The sequence below is a fragment of the Solea solea genome, chromosome 11 (genome assembly GCF_958295425.1).
Source record: "Solea solea chromosome 11, fSolSol10.1, whole genome shotgun sequence".
Taxonomy (NCBI): domain Eukaryota; kingdom Metazoa; phylum Chordata; class Actinopteri; order Pleuronectiformes; family Soleidae; genus Solea; species Solea solea.
Genome location: NC_081144.1, coordinates 17,675,438 through 17,689,350, shown reverse-complemented (window position 1 = coordinate 17,689,350; position 13,913 = coordinate 17,675,438). Strand labels below are relative to the sequence as shown.

Genomic DNA, 13,913 nt, shown 5'->3' with positions numbered 1-13,913 from the left:
TTCAAAGGGAAACCTGAGAGGGTCATAAATAATCACAGACATCTTTGTCTGTGAGGGAAAACAGCACTGTCCATCTGCCCTCTATACACATGCACACAGGTTTAATATGGCTTAACTTGTTTCCAATGCCGCTGCACCTTCAATTTTTGAGTACATTAAAAATAGAGATAAAGCTATTTGTTTCTTCTTATCTAAAAACAAGTAAATATGGAATTAAAATTGGACAAAACATGACAAAGGAAGCTCAAATTACAAATGTCCCTTAAGTCTGAAAGCTTCTTGACAGATGCAAAATCCCCTTGGCCTTAATCATGTGGAGACACCAGCAGTGTTTGAGTAATTACTCTGAATTCCTCACAAGGCTACAGAAGTTATGGACTGGAGCTTTAAGGCGGATACATCGATAAATATACACAAGTCGAAGGCCACGTAGCTAAAGGTTAGCATGGAAGCTAACAAGCTCACTGTTTATCTCACCTATGAATGATTTTTTCTCCCAGTAGGAGATGAGCAATGGATCTTATGTTTCCACTCAACTAAGGCACTATCCACATGAAAATGGAATGAAACGTAAACATTTGTTTTCTTTGCTGTTTCCTATACATACAGCATTGTTGCAGGAAAAGTCAGGCTGAAGTCGCTGAGGACAGGACAGTGATATCTAGTGACTTTTCATTAAAAGGGTGGCATTTTGACATTTTCTGACTCTGGGACCCATTTTTAAAAAATGCCATTCAGGTTCCACTAAAGCCCAATGCAATAAAAAACAATTATGCGTATTCACCTACACCTGTTTCCATGTGGACTAAACTGCATTCATAATTCAGTTTACTCACTTTTCACAATTCAGTTTACCGCTCCTCATGAGGGTCATGGGGGGGTTGCTGGAGCTAACCCCAGCTGACATAGCGAAAGGTGGCGTACACCCTGGACTAGTCCATCATTGAACAAACATACGGAGAAGAACAACTGTTCACTGTCACATTCACACATGTGGTCATTTAGAGTCTCCAATTAACCTCTGCATGTTTTTGGACTATGGGAGGAAACTGGAGTACCTGGAGAAACCCCCCCCCCCCCCCACACACACACAGGGAGAACATGTCAAACCGGGATTCAAACTGGTTGCTGTGGGGCAACAGTGCTAGCCACTACTCTGCCATGTGGCCCTGTTATGTTTACTAAGGAGCATTATTTTGAAATGAAATGACATATCTGATTTACATGCAGTCATGCATGTAAAGGTAACAATGTTTTAACTGTTAATGAAATCACCCTCAAAAGGAAATGACGGTGAACATGTGACGAGGGTTAGGCACAAATAGCAACTAGTTACAGTTACAAAAAGATCATGTTTTTTCCAAGTGTTGCAACAACCTTCCCACAATAAAAAAAAAAGGATACAGTTGTAATGTTAAGTGTGACAGAATTTTGAACATTTTGAGCAACATAAAATTTGTAATATGTCAAAAAACTAAATACAACCTCATTTCAAATGGAATCAGAGAATGCAGTTATGTGTTGACAGGTAGGTTTTGTGAGTCAGGGTTGCAAATCAAATTTGTTGTCACAATGACTCATTGATAATGCAATCTTTCACTTGGCCTAATATGAAAACATCCTTCAAATCCATAGATGCCGTAATGACTGGCTCACGAGACCAGTTTTTTTTCTTTTGAGTAAAGATTTCCTACATGAATATGACAAACGTGGTCAAATTCAATTCAAAGCTTACATAGCTGAGCAAGTGAAATGTGTATTGTATCTACAAATGATCTCTAAGAGAGATGAAGTGAGCTTGAAGAACATCTGCTCAACAGTGTCTGCTGGGACGTACACTTAAGCTGTACAGTAGAGCAGGATTGCTGAGCCCACTGAGAGGTGATGAAAGTGCACTCCGCTTCCCTGCGGCACACGCTGGCAACAAAACTGAAGCTCGTAAACAAGTTTAACAAAAATTCTTTCTCTACAGTCCAGAGCACGTCTCTTCTGAGAGAGCCTCACGCTCTGGTCTCGGCTCAAAGTTGTGATAACTTTTCTTATTCAACACAGATGTGAAAAAAGAAAAGTTGTAGAGGTGGATGAAGCACAGACATTGCATGTTCGTACCATTTTACCACCCTAATTGAAAGGCACATTATCTAATTCAATGAGACAACAAATAGGTAATCAGGTCTAAGGAAATGTGTCCATGTGACTTGAGATGGTGATGTTTGTGTGCGTAAATATTGGTCCATGGTGAAATTCCTCTCCTGTCAAAGACCGAAAGGAATTCCCTGGTAGGAGTGGCAGGCATGAGGTCTGTGTTTAGCACGCTTATTCACAGACACACACACACACACACGAGTTCCACACGGATATAAATTTTAGAGGATAGAAAATTATCAACAAGCTGCAGGCCCCACCCAGACACCAGGATAACCTTGGAAGCATACTTTATGTTGGTCATTGGAGATCATCAGAATCTGCGAGTCCTTTGAGGGTTGTGTAACATGATCAGAGAAAAAAGAAGAGGAGGCAGAGAGAGACAGATAGGAAAAAAGGGGGAGAGAGAGTGAAAGAAGGTAACCTGATGTCCCTGGAGCCTTCTGAACAGTGAACTGGTACCCATTGAAGTTTGGAGATCAGACCCCCCCACCCCACCCCCTTCTCTCTCTCTCTCTCTCTCCCTTTTTTCTATAGTGCTCACCTCCTTTCTCTCTACACCTGGAAAACTGCTGGCAAAACTTGACTGACAATGTTGACAGAGTGGGGCAACGCAAATCTCACATTCATCACTCAACAAAAGCCTTTTTTTGGTCTCCTCCTGTGTGATGTGGTCAGCTGGAATTTTCACTCCCCCTTGCAACAGAGGACTAACTGGCTGGTGCTGAGTTGAGTCTCAATTCAGTGGCTCCACTTTCTCTTAATGACAGGTATGAAGAGAGATCCTAAAATCTCCCTTCTACCTCAGACACTCTTTAACACAGTGATTAATTGAGAGTTTTAGGTAGGACTCACCACCCTATCAACGCTCCTTGTCTTTCCCTCCCCAGAGAGTGAAAACTTCCAGATGAACTCTGCAATGTATTCCACCTCAGGCAGGGGCAATCTCCAAATACCGCTCCTGCTTTCAAAGCTGTGAATCCTCGACTCGGGCCACTTCTGCCTGTCTCCCTCCCACACTCTCTGAGAAATGGATTGTTCTAAAAGTTTAGTAAGAGGACGTCCAAAGCTGCTCCCTCCCTCCTATGTGGCACACGTCAGGTCCTAGTGCCTACCCTTTCCACGTGTTCCATTTAAAGAGGAGGGACATCTGCTCATAATTTACATAATATTTATGCAATTATTCATTCTCTCCTTCTTTTTTTTTTCATTCAATGCTGCATTCATGGTTTTGTGTGCGTAAACCACTGGAAAAGAAAAACTGGAGCTGAATCACTCAGCCGTGATTCAACATTTCTATAATATGAAATGATGAATCATGGCTGAGTGAGGCTATATGTGAGACGCAACCTCACCTACAGTCAGGATTTGTCGGCATGTACAGTGAAAGCTGCACAAAGATTGTCATTGTCACTCCAAACCTGAGACACCTGCATCTCATCCTTGGATACGGACTCAGGTGAATGTCACCTCTGTCAAAGCCTTGCTTCACCTGCATTGGCACTATGTAACTTCTTGTTTCTGGTCTGTGCCACGAAAAGAACATCCTACTTTATGGCATTTAATCACAACACAATGTTTGTACAGTACACAAATACTGCTTCAGAGTTCATTGACTTGTCAACAAGTGCACATTTTACTGCAACATATATTTGATGTCATATGTGTCAAACAATACCGTTTACCAACTGGGGGAAAACCCGGAGAGCAAGTGCTACATTGTGTTGCTCTAAAACATCACTGTTCATGATGTAAAGAATGGTGGTGGAGGTTTGTTGAACCTAAAACTGACCATGTCAGAGGTGTGGTACCATCTTCTACAAGCTGATAATAAAATATCACATTCTGCACATTCTTTTGCATTTCAAACATCGAGGAACGTGTTTACAGTCCGACGAGATTCATGGACATGCAAGAATAGAACTTTGATGGTCTGCTGCATGCAGGAATTCATTTCTGCTACTTGTCAAATGGAGATAAAATGGAGACATGGAGCAAGAAGAAGAGTCAAACGATGCAACTACCCCCTCACCCCCAGAGGAGATTAGCCACACCCTGCATTCAACAGGGCCTCCGGGTTCCAATGTCACAACAGTCCCTTTCTGACATTTCTCTCCCTCTCTTGTTTACCCATCTTCAACGCCCCCCCCCCCCCCCCCCCCAATCTCTCGCTCTTGCCTCCCTTTCTGGATCTATGTGTTTCTCTCTTTCACGTCTCCTCTCTCCGACCTGAGCCGTATCACTGTCAGAGCCCCTGGCACTGGGCAGACAGATGTCCCACGCCTCTGCAGCTACAGACTGAGAAAAATGAGAGAAAGGAAGTATTGTGTGTCCCTGTCATCCTTTTCTCCTCATCTTGGGAAAATGGAATTCCTTTGGTTTTTGCTCCGAGTGCTGGCAATGTTTTCAACGTTAACGAGAACAACTTTATTGGGTGCAAATGGGACGTGGAAGGAATAACACAGGTGAAAACTTGAGAGGGGTCTCTCTTGTCTCATTTCACTTGTGTCACTGTCAAAACTGCCCTTGCCCTTGTTATCGAGACAGAGTTTGAAAGGGGAAACCCCAGACAGTGAACTTTGACTCTGCACCCCACAGGGTCGGTTAAGGGTGAAAAATGCTGAGAAGGGGTTAGCTCTTGCATTGGTCTGGAAGGGTAGAGAAGAGGTTAAGAGTGCAAGGCTATCGTCACATTTCAGGCATGTAATGCCTGGGAGGGCTTTGGGGGATTGGTGTGCATGTGTTTAAGATTGTTTTTGGTGAAATTAAAACAAAGATCGAACATTTTCCTGAAACAGCCTGGCAGGACTGTATCTAAGATTGCAACAAATAAATCCAGGAATTTTTTGGAGCATCTGTTGCCAGTTCTTTTGTGAGATTTCTGCATTATCTCAGAGTTAATTAATGCCAGAACACAACAGGAAGGAGTCCAGATAATTCACTGCGAGCGACTGTGTAAAGCTGCTTTACACTACAGTTTTTGCCATTGACCCATTCACATCTATGTGCAGCAAATTTCTATCACACATCTTTCATAAGGTTAACATTCTGCCACACGTTGGGAGCAACATGGGGCCCAAAGACACATCGGCATGAAGAGTAGCGGAGCCAGGAATTGAACCCACAGCCTTCCAATTGAACAACCGCTACTCCTACCTGTGAGTGTCCTACCCCCTGCATGCTTAAGCCACGCACCCACCCCTTACCTGAATGTTCCAAACCTTCCCCTGCTGTTGTGAACACATTGGACCCAGATCATTTTTCACTATGTTCAGCATATGTCAATGTCCCCACACATTTTGTGGAGCTCATGTCTGAAAAGTTGGCTCTGTGATAGATTGGTCACCTATCCAGGGTTTACCCTGCCTTTTGCCCATTGTCAGCTGGGATTGACTCAAGCCCCCTCAGAAGATGTGTTGTGGCATGATTTAATAAACAATGCTTCACGACTGGATTACTGTAACTCACTGATGTAATAAAAAGTGCAGAGCGCTTCTCAACGGTAAGCATAAATGTGATCATACCAGTGCGTTTTAGGATTGATTGTAAAATCTTGTTTGTCTTTAAATCCTTAAATGCCCTGGCACCTTCAGTTTCTAGCTGAAATGCTGCACATGCACACTCCAGTCAGAACACATAGGTTGGCTAACCAGCTGTTGCTGGAAGTCCCTAAAACTTAACTGTAGCGCAAAGGAGACCGGTCCCTTGTGATGGCAGCTCCTGAGTTGAATAAATTATAGTAATTGAGCAAAGCAAAACAAAAGTAATCATGACTCATACCTCACACCAGTAAGCTGTCAAGCCTATAGCTGCTAACTAAAATAAAATAACATTTATGTGATATCATGTAAGTATGAAGTTACTAAGTTCAGGAAGAGAAGGGGTAGGTTTTTTTTGTACCACGCATAAACAGCCCAATATAACTTATTTTCATGGTTCTCAACATTATGTAATTTTATATTTTTATGACCTGCAGCCTCAGGGCATCAGTATTAAAACCACATCCAAATTCAAACACCCCACTGTTTTCATCTTGATTTTTATCCCATGGACATCTGAGGGAAGCGGTTGGACAGGTTTCTCCCAATGCGACACAGAGCCTGCCGAAACACACACAGGCATGCACGCACACATGCACACAAACTTGTACAGCATTCCTAGTTAGGACACTGGTAGACATGATGCATTCCCGAGCCCGTTACCCTAACCTTTAAAGTTCTGAGGACCAGGAACTAGCAACATGTCAAATCACAATATGTCCTCTCAGGATTCTTCACACACACACACACACGCACACATCCCATTCATTTCAGTCATTCCAAGAACGATGTCATACTTCACTGAACTTCAGTGTGTTGTGTTTTGTTTATTTTTGATGCTGTCTTCTGGGTGACAGGACATGCAGAAGTCAAACCAGTTTTATTTAGCGATGAAAATAGAAAATAGCTCTGTTTGCGTGCGTTACAGCTTTGAAATACTACTACTGATTGTTGCAGATGTAAAGGAAACCTGCCAGTCTTCCCTGGTTAGATCACTAGAAAAAACATCTGGTGACTGACCTTTCTTTTCTATTCTTGAACCATATTCTTCTGATGAAGGGATTCATATGAAAAACTGTTCTCATTCATCTCGCAGATATTTCTGTAAAGTATTTAAAGAGGATTTTTTTTCTACAGTGTGAGCGCAACAATTTTATTCAGAGATATTTAGTCACACTAAAACTGTACGACTTAGATCATTGATCACTTCCATGCTGAAAGCCTTTAATAATGATAAGGTTTTTCTTATCTTAGGTCTTAAAGGTCCAACAGGTAACATTCTGCCTCGCCAGATGTCATAAAATAAATATCACCAATGCAAATACATAATAGAGAACTGACATGATCTCATACTTTGTGTTGTTCTTGAGCCTTTGTTGTTGGTAGTCAGTCCAGCTGTTCCATTGTGTATCAGTTGAAATCACAAGACCCTGTAAATAAATATGATGCATTGAAATTGGGTTGTTTACTGTGTTCTATAGCAGTGTTTCCCAACCCTGGTCCTCAGGGAACACCGTCCTGCAGAGATCTGAATCAGGTGTGTTGGAGCAGGGCGACATCTTAAACATGCAGGGCAGTGTTCCCTGAGGACCAGGGTTGGGAATCCCTGTTCTATACAAACGTACAGTTGAACACTCCCTCGTCATATTCATAACTTGTCAATGCTATGTTTTCTGAAAGTCCAGGATGTCCTGTACACAACATCTAATTTTCTAATTACAAGTTCTGCTTGAGCCCAGTAATAGACTCAGTGAGTAATGAGCTGATCTGCAGTAGAAGAAATGAAATAAGTTCAAAGGATTTAGCTGAAGGTGAGTCCTGTTTCACTTTTCAAAGACTTTCTCCCCCTGGACTTGTTAGTAACTTGATGACTATCCCATGCCTCTTTGTACTGACATGCACACAATCACAGTTGCTTGTGTTCCGTGTTGCCTTTTGCACCTTAATAAGAACTGATAATATATAAATTGCTTTTAAGTGTATTCACAGTAACACTTTGTTTTGATAGTCCATTGGTATCGTGTCAACAGACAATTAGTTGACACTTATTCAACTGATAACTACCAGTAGACTTGTAAGATGTGCTTCATGTTTCTAACACTAACCCTGTACAAATGTGCCTGTTGACAATAAATAGTATTAATTTGCAGTGTTATTTACCATCATTTACTATTTCTCTGTAGATTGTATCAGCGTCTTATGAGCTGACTATTTACTTCTGATTAGTCTGTCAATGTAAAGTTGACATATGACCACAAATATGTTCAATTCTTAATTGATTATCTGTGGACAACATGTTTATTGTCAAGAAAACATCAAATCATAGATTCGTTGACAATTAGTTGCTTATCTGTTGACAATGAACTATTGGTGGGGAAACTACACTTGCATCTGTAAATCTAAAGTGAAAAACAGTGGAGTAGATATGAAGTCAAGAGTCAACAATAAAATGTTACCTTATTCACTATGCATTACTTTTATATGATCACATAATGGGCATTTACTGTATGTTAAATAGTAATAAATATGTATTGGTATACATATGTCATTTTAGAGTCTAGAGGGTAAAGTTAATGTGGAAGTGTCTGAAGCCCATATTAGTCATTAGTAATCATTTGAATGCAGAATGTCCATGGAGATTATGACTCTGACGCTCTTTGTTCCTGTATTTCTATACATGTACTATTTACAAGTTAATGGGCAACATTAGATCATCTTACGTCATTACCGCTGCCTTGTCTATTTCAAATAACACCTATTCAGACTCTCCTCTATAATAAATGACACAGATTCATTCTTTTTTTTCCGGTTACAACCTACACCAAAAAACAAGTATCTGACTGAGGCTGTGCGGCTCAGTCATCCACATGTCACAGGGAGGGAAGGTGGTTGAATGGCTTAATTTCACCTGCGCCTTTATTGACTGTGTGTACCTACGGCTGTGTGTGTTTACAGTGTGTGTGTCATTCGGGTTGGGGGACTGAATGGCTGTTCCTCTGACCATTGTTGAGGCTACAGCTTCATTGTTGGAGCTCCTACGCTCTCATCACGGTCTTGTGTTGACGCATCCCAGAAGCCTCTTCACTCATTGACTCTTGTGCCCCCTTCCTCCCACGGCCATGTGCGGCAGAATCATGCTATTGTCCCACCAAGGACAGGCTGGCAAACAACATCATGAGCATTATGCTCCATCACAGCCTGTGCAGATGGATTCTGAGGAACAGCAGTGTCTACCTGAACATATAGAGAAAAAACACACTATATATATCATTTGCTCTTTGATATCAAGAAGAATAAAAAGTAGTTGCCCAAGTGTTCCAGCAGTTTGATCTCTAACCTTTCTCTCAGAGGAAGCTGAGCTCTTCATTAAGTCCCTGTGTGCGTGCCTGTGTGTGTTTATAAAGGCCTGTGTCTGTAATTGTTGCCCTTCATGCTGTTTAATAAGTGCATTAACCTTTAGCCTCTCTCACCATTGTCTCTGTGACATGTCACATACAACTACAGAAGCCCGTTCCCAGAGATTCTGGCAAAATGTTGACTCGGTCAACATCTTGTGTTAATTTTGCATCTGGGTTTGTGCCAAAGTCAAGGGATAAGAACCCCAACAGTCACTCATTTTAAAGTAAAAAAAAAAATCTTGCCCTTAGAGGCAACAGACCCAGCAGCAGAGAGAGACTGGGACTCTTCTTTAGAGACGAGGTTGTGTTTTGCCACAATGAAACACAAGATAGCCTTCTGTAGAATGCCATTCACTTAGAATAACGCATTTCTTTTTTGCCGCAAAACACTTCCAGTGGCCAAGAATGAACGCAACATGGTTATTTAAAAGGGACCAATGCAATTACGTAAGTATCACATCTATTACAGTACACTGTACTATCAAGTTCAACATTACAATAACTATTATTTATTTTAATGATTTTAATACGTAGACACACTAATTCTTTTAATACATATTGTTAATCTTCAAATTATTCCTTATGTCAGCATTTAAACCAACCTTCGTCATTTCACTTCATTTTCCGCATTGATTTAAATAGCGGGGTCATTTCTGGCACAGTGCTAATATGTGCATAGCTGTCATCTATAACTGGTTATACACATTTTACAGCTTGTTATGATATTTTACATTCTTTTGAATTTGAATGGGGGACTGAAGAAAAACATAACAAACTAGTAAGGACTGTGACATTATCACTGAACTCAATTGTTTTTTTTCTTCATCCTCTGACTAATTTTGTTTCTGGTAAGGGGACTATTACCAGACAACTATTGGTGAGGGGAATAGAAGACATCGCCTATATCAGTGGGGGCATCTGGGTTCAAAGATCCCAGGTATACCCGATCGTTTTAGAAGCGAAAGAAGCATTGAAAAGTTAGCATTAGCAGGCCCCTTACTCTCTCGCTCATATTTTACCGTTTTATCCTCTACATGAGGGTCGCAGGGGCTTGGAGCCAATCCCAGCTGACATCGGATGAAAGGTCGGGTACATCCTTTGGATGAGCCGATACGATACTCAGTATCGGTATCTGTCCGATAGATACCAATACATCCAAGCCACTAATGCTTCTTTGTGACCCTTAATAGCCCACATTTTGACAAAATTTAGCTGATGTTTTGAGCCCATCTGCCATCAAAGCTCCATCATCAACAGAGTGGCCCTGTCTTTCCCATTCTCAGTGAATTACTCAGTAACTGTAGGGTATTGTCTCTGGCTTGTGAAGACTTAAAGAGCACAGGCAGGTCAGTTTGTGACAGACAGGTATTGATTAGCCATGTTTATTGCTGCAGAGGTGTCAAATTGGCGGCCCGTGGGACACATGCATCCCCCCATTGATTATGTGTGGCCCACCACTTAACATCATGTTATTCTTGTGAATCATTCCATGCCAAAACAAACACTATTACTTTGAAATTCTGTGAAATATCATCATGAATCACTTTTTTTTTTCTAGATGGCCCCCTCATGGCCAGACTAGACATATTGACCCCCAGGTCATTTGAGTTTGACACCCCTCCTGATACTGGCATCTTTTAATTTTTTCCAGACAGCTTTATTTACTGATGACGGACAAGAAGTAAAGATAATTTTAACAAACAAAAAATTAAAACACTTGTCGTGTCTGAAAGTGAAATCCTGAATCATGTCATCGGCATTGCTTTCATTCTGTGACTTTCTGTGTCTGAATAACCCAGTTTGATAGGGAAAGGTTTGAAGCTGCTGGCTGTGTCTCATACATACAGGGCATTGTGTCCTGTAATGGAGCTGTAGCCACAGAGTCTGTGGCTGCACAACACACAGATCGTGTGTAGGTTTAGGTCTCTGCCTCCAAACACATTACTGCTTAAATGTTCTATACGGCCACACACACAGAAACACAAAGGAGACGAGGGAGACTCATTTTGTGATCAAATGTTTAGCAGAAACCCATTGCCCAAAATAGGAAAACTACTGTATAATGTTTAACTAAATCCCCCAGGTTTTCCCACTAATGACCCGACCAAGTCTCAAAAACCACTAACTTTCCTTTTAAATGTAAATCCTCTCTGACTCACATCCTACCCCAACACGTCAGCACACGCCATATTGCATGTCTACATTTTGTGAAACAAATTATTTCCTTTCTACTCATTAAATAATTTCCTCTGTTCTGTTTCATCCCATGTTTGTGGTCATGAATTCAGCATATTTGATGACTGAGCCCAATGCGAGCACCAGCAGGTACATGTCTCATATTGCTGTTGCCAACAAAACACAACAAAATACTAACACGTGGCGACCACTGAAACCATACACTGAAGATATGTTTTTTTTTTTTCATGCAACAACATATCCTCTGTTTTTTTCCACACTGATCAGTGAAGCAATGTCAATGACATCATTACAATTATCTTTGATTGATCATCAGTGTAAATGGAAGATTTAACCATGAGTGCTGCAAAGTCATGGATGAGACACAAATTATTGCAAGAAGCGTGTGGCTCTTTCCATAAATTACACATTATTTCATCATGAAAACTCACTGTCATACAAATTCAAATTTTATTGAAGACAACAGTCCTAGAGAGCTATGACAAGGTTCCCTTCCACTCACAATTGAAACAGGCAGGTCAAGGTATTCCTGAAGAACAACATTTGTGTGTTTTGTGTGATGTGAATGTTGTTGAGGATGAATTAAATGTTCTCTTCTAATGCCATGTGTATATTGACCAGGGACTGCCGAAAAGGAAAACATTTCAACCCCACTGGTTACAAAATGTGTGATCATTCTTGAAAACATCCATGGTGGTCACTTGTATTAAGCTTACCATCAGGAATTTCCCAAAGTGATGTGCATGCACCCCCAGGCGTGCACAAACTGTGTCTCAACACTGCACAACAAGCACACTATTGTGTCATAACGGTCAAGTGATGTTATGATTATGAACATTTTGTTCAACTGAGACTTTCATGAAATAAAAACACAAAAATAAAGAGGATCCTTTGTGATTTTTTTAGTTATACAGATCATTTCTAGATGTTAGATTACAATACAGTATTGAAATCTACTGCAAATTTCCCCATGTGGGACGGATAAAGGATTATCATATTATCTTAAGTAGATCATGTGTAAATAATTGAGACAAAAGCTGTTGATGAAATATTGTTTGAAAAGACAAGACTTGCCCCCAATACTCTAGATATACTGTATATTTAAAATAGAAATATATACTAAAGTATACTAAACAATGCAAATCTAGAGAAAATAAATAAAGAAATAAACAACAAGCAACAGAAAATGGTTGCAGTCATGGCAACCAATACTGACATGTGCATTGGATGTGAACCAATGAGTGAGGTTCAGGCCTCTATTCATAACGAGGTAGAGTGGGAGGTCCTATCCCATCTACTTCCTGGATACCTGGATGTTGAGGATAAACTTGCACTTTCTAACGGTAAGCAATAGATGCACAGAACCCAAAATGCTGCCATACGGCAGCTTTTGAAGCAGATGGTGCAGGTAGTATAGGTTTGTTGCTCGCGGCCATTTTGTCGCCACATAAACAACTCGCAGGATAGTGAGAGTTTTCTGTCGCACTCTGCAGCAAGCGAACAGAATGTTGCAGCAGGCGAAGTAATTTATTTTTTTTAAATTCCGATTATTAACTTATCTGCATCGATTTGGAATCGTTCTAGAGAGAATTGCGATGCATCGAAGAATCGATTATTTTTCCCACCCCTAGTGAATGCAGGGTCCAACCTTCGTTGTACGGACACTGCTGTTATAAAAACGTGAGGAAACTCACAGGGTAGATAAAAAGGCCAAAGGGACACAGATAAAAGTTCCACATCTGGTGCACAGATGTGCTCTCTAACAGTTACAGAGCTACAGTACTGCTTGTTTACATATAAACGTACTCCACCTCCTTGTGTTTTGCCCATGTTCTCAGCTGGTCAGTCCAGATTAAAAGAAGCCCCAAAGCCATCGAACAGGTCAACTGGCTAAATGACACAGCAGTTCCTGAAGTCCTTCTGGAAACAAGCATTTCCTTGGAGTTTGTCCACTTTGTCTCTCACAAACTGGATATTCCCTAGGACAACAAAGATAAGAGGGATTTGGTTAAGCCGCTGTTTCCTGACACCCACTTGTTTTCCCTGTTTCCTCTTCTTGTCCCCCATTACACCACTTGACCCATTAAAATATCTCAAGATGAAGTCTGGCAGCCGTGGCGTGAGATCTAGCCCCAAGCTAGCAGTGTGTGTGGATTATTGTGTCCAACATTGTGGGACGATAGCTGGTACGAAAGATCCCATAGAATGTGACAAAATAAAGAATTTACATTCTAGATTAAAAGAACTGGACGTACTGCAGACAGAACTGGAGGTGGCAGAGCTAAAGATCCTGAGACTTTCATTGGGAGTGACCAGGATGAATGGGATTAGAAATGAGCATATTCAAGAAACAGTTTAGGTTGATAAAGTGAGGGAGACAAGGTTAAGATGGTTTGGTCACATGCAGAGGAGGGATAGTGATTATATTGGACAAAGGATGTTGAAGATGGAGCTGCTGAGCAAGAGGAAAAAAGGAAGACCACAGATTAGGTTCATGGTAGTTGTGAATGAGGACATGAGGACAGTTGGTGTAACAGAAGAGGACTCATGGGAGGCAGATGATCCACTGTGGCGACCCTGAATGGGAAAAGCCGAAAGAAGAAGAAGTCGTACTCAATCATGTTAAACAGGAGAA

At 41.1% G+C, this 13,913-nt stretch overlaps 1 protein-coding gene across 3 annotated transcripts in view; it reads right to left on the bottom strand.

Annotated features, from left to right (window-relative positions):
- The window catches only part of LOC131468092 (nerve growth factor-like), a 32,742-nt gene extending 29,587 nt beyond the window's left edge, over positions 1-3,155 (bottom strand). For all 3 annotated transcript variants that reach the window (XM_058641967.1, XM_058641966.1, XM_058641968.1), the window contains exon 1: positions 3,001-3,155. The gene's annotated coding sequence lies outside the window, so the exon portion shown is untranslated. The remainder of the gene's footprint in view (positions 1-3,000) is intronic.
- Positions 3,156-13,913: the final 10,758 nt, after the last annotated feature.